The sequence below is a fragment of the Octopus bimaculoides genome, chromosome 24 (assembly GCF_001194135.2).
Source record: "Octopus bimaculoides isolate UCB-OBI-ISO-001 chromosome 24, ASM119413v2, whole genome shotgun sequence".
In the NCBI taxonomy this organism is placed as follows: Eukaryota; Metazoa; Mollusca; class Cephalopoda; order Octopoda; family Octopodidae; genus Octopus; species Octopus bimaculoides.
Window position 1 is genome coordinate 9,097,571 of NC_069004.1, and position 3,142 is coordinate 9,100,712.

General features: G+C 39.8%; 1 long non-coding RNA gene across 1 annotated transcript in view; it reads right to left on the reverse strand.

Moving 5' to 3' along the window:
* Window positions 1–286: 286 nt before the first annotated feature.
* Window positions 287–3,142, reverse strand: part of LOC106870496 (uncharacterized) — a 6,566-nt gene continuing 3,710 nt past the window's right edge. The window contains exons 3-4 of the long non-coding RNA XR_001409532.2: window positions 2,117–2,207; window positions 287–489 (exon numbers count right to left, since the gene is read on the reverse strand). This is a non-coding gene — a long non-coding RNA (uncharacterized LOC106870496). The remainder of the gene's footprint in view (window positions 490–2,116; window positions 2,208–3,142) is intronic.

Here is a 3,142-nt window from a genome sequence, read left to right on the forward strand (position 1 = left end):
GTGCGTGAGTAGGTATAAATGTGTGAGAGAGTGTGTATGTGTGTGTGTGTGTGTGTGTGTATGATTTTATCACACGGTGGCAGTTCTACAGCTTCTTCCGTTTCTCCACTCGTCAGCAATGTTGTAGCCGTAAGGCGGCGAGTAGGCAGCATCATTCACTCGCGGGGCAAAATGCTTAGCGGCATTTCGTCCGTCTTTACGTTCTGAGTTCGAATTCCGCCGAGGTCGACTTTGCCTTTCATCCTTTCGGGGTTGATAAAATATGTACCAGTTGAGAACTGGGGTCGATGTAATCGACTAATCCCCGACTTCGAAATTGCTGGCCTTGCGCCAAAATTTGAAACCAATAACATTGGTTGTTACTTACGTTAGCTGGATGGAGTTTATCAAACAAACTGCTTTGTTGACGTCTGAACGTTGGAGAAACGGTTTGGCTTCTCGTCAGCGGTTTTTCGCTGGAACAGAATGTTTGCAGTCTGCTGATTAGGTCTGTGAACAAATAAATAAGCAAATGATTAAATAAATAAATAAATAAATAAATAAACACGTACGTGCAAAGAAAAACAATGTAACAAAAATACAATTCAAAATAGACATGTACTAGTGGCAAGTGCTTGATTACGTGTGTATATACACACGTACATCCACACTTACCCACGCACATATATATAGATAAATAGAGAGAGAGAGAGAGAGGGGGAGACTACATATATCTATATATCCTGCTCAGTATAAAATCCGTGACCTTGTTTTTAAGTTGGGAATTATCATCATTGTTCTTATTACTAAGGTGGGATGCTGGCAGAACAAAATACTTAACGGCATTTCTTCCGACACTCTACGTTCTGAGTTCAAATTCCACGAAGGTCAAGTTTGTCTTTTATCCTTTCGGTATCAATGAAATCAATATGAAAAGCGGCGAGATGGCAGAATCGTTAGCATGCCAGACAACCGGTATGTCGTCTGTTTTTTTTTTACATTCTGAGTTTAAATTCCACTGAAGTCGACTTTGCCTTTCATTCTTTCGTGGTCGGTCGATAAAATAAATACCAGCTTAGCACTAGAATTGGTGTAATCGACAGACCCCACCACCCTTTAGAATTTCTGGCCAGGAGCGAAAATTATTGTTATTTGGAGACAAGTGGATTGGCAAAATGCCGAGTAGAACACTTTATGACAGCAATCTGCGTTCAATCCACTCCAATTTTCATACTTCTGATGGTGATAATATATAGTACCAGTCATAGACTGGTGGCGTTTTCATCGATACTTTTCTCTTTATCCCGCTAAGTCTGAATGAAGGGACAGTATCCATCACTTTTGCAGGTCCCCACCCCAACCCTGGGGACCAATGAGCTTGATGCTGTTAATGCCCCGTTTTAACTATTGCAGGTCAACTCCAGCGGGAAAGGACATAAGCTGCTGATAATCAAACAGCTCAATGCTCATCGTCACATACGACAGAGGATCCATCACCAATTAATATTAAGTGGCTAATTAAGACGCGTGGTCCAGTGGTTAACCTGTTGGCATTTCGATCATAAGGCCGTGGGCGAACTTTCAGGACCGGATGGTGTATTTTGCCATTGCATCAGTTCACTCGGCCGTAAATTAGTTACATTTATTGTTGAATGGTGCCTCGCAGACAATCAGACCAGAATCTTTCAAATGCAAAATATCAATGTCACTTGAATGCTGCGGCACATTGGATGATATAAGAGGTAGAGTATTGCTCAGCTATATATACCCTTAACGTACCTATTTACTCGTGCATAAGCCGCACTATTTGATATTTGATTTTAACAGGAAAAAATGGGCTGCGACTTATTCAAGAGACAAAGCTGAAACTATGAAGGGAAAACATTTTGTACTAAGCTTTGACAGTAAATTAGGGTTGCGGCTTATATACGAGTAAACACGGTACACAGCATGTAATTATTTGCATGAATCTATAAATCGCAGATACACGCCATCTAGCAGGCTTCTGTTTAGTTTCCGTCTATCCAAGTTCATTCACAAAGCTTGGGTCCACAAGGGATGGAAACCGTGATCTTATTATTGCGAAACAAACGTTTTTAATCACCCAACCGCCCGGACTCCAAACAAAATAACGTACCTTGTACAAGTTGTATTTCTCTCTTCAATGTTTCAATTCTACAATGGAGGACATCAAATTCACAGTTGAAACGATAGAGAATGTCATCGACCTATTCTCGTGTTGTTAGTGGCGAAGAAGAATGCAAAAGAAGAGACAGGTATATATATATATATATATATATATATATTATATATAAACGATGATAATGATGATGATTGTGACATATGTATATATATTGTTGACATCATAAAAATTTGTAAACTTCGGAAGAACATGAAATAATTCTTATTCTTTTAGAACTGTGGATCTCAAAAGCGGATAAAGCTATGAATGATAGCGTAAAAATAGTGGGTAATAGTTGATAAGTTCATTTTCACAGACAGTAACGATGCTGACATTTTGTTGATGGTGACCAGATGAGTGTAGAGCAGTGTCCATAGTTGTTTAAAACTTGCTCTGCACATGTTGTTTCATAATATGGTGGTCTAATTAGGCTGTGATGATTTGAGGCCTCTGTAGTTGTGCACATTGAGGTACACTCTCCCAAAAACCCCACACGATGCTGCAGACGATAAATCAGTTCTCAACCAGATTCCATGTGAACTTTGTGGGTCTATATAAGATTTTGAAATCAGCTATACTTCTACAAATCACAAAATATTTTAGCAGCTTTTTTATGCAATTCCTAATAATATTTAATTAAATAAGTATAATGGGATTTTTAAACATCAGATTACTATGAGGGTTCATCTGAGTAAAATTAGAATCAAAGGAGTCCATAGGTTGTTGTTGGCACTCCGTCGCTTACGACGTCGAGAGTCCCAGTTGATCCGATCAACGGAACAGCCTGCTCGTGAAATTAACGTGCAAGTGGCTGAGCACTCCACAGAAAACGTGTACCCTTAACGTAGTTCTCGGGGATATTCAGCGTGACACAGTGTGACAAGGCTGACCCTTTGAATTACTGGCACAACAGAAACAGGAAGTAAGAGTGAGAGAAAGTTGTGGTGAAAGAGTACAGCACGGTTCGCCAACATCCCCTGC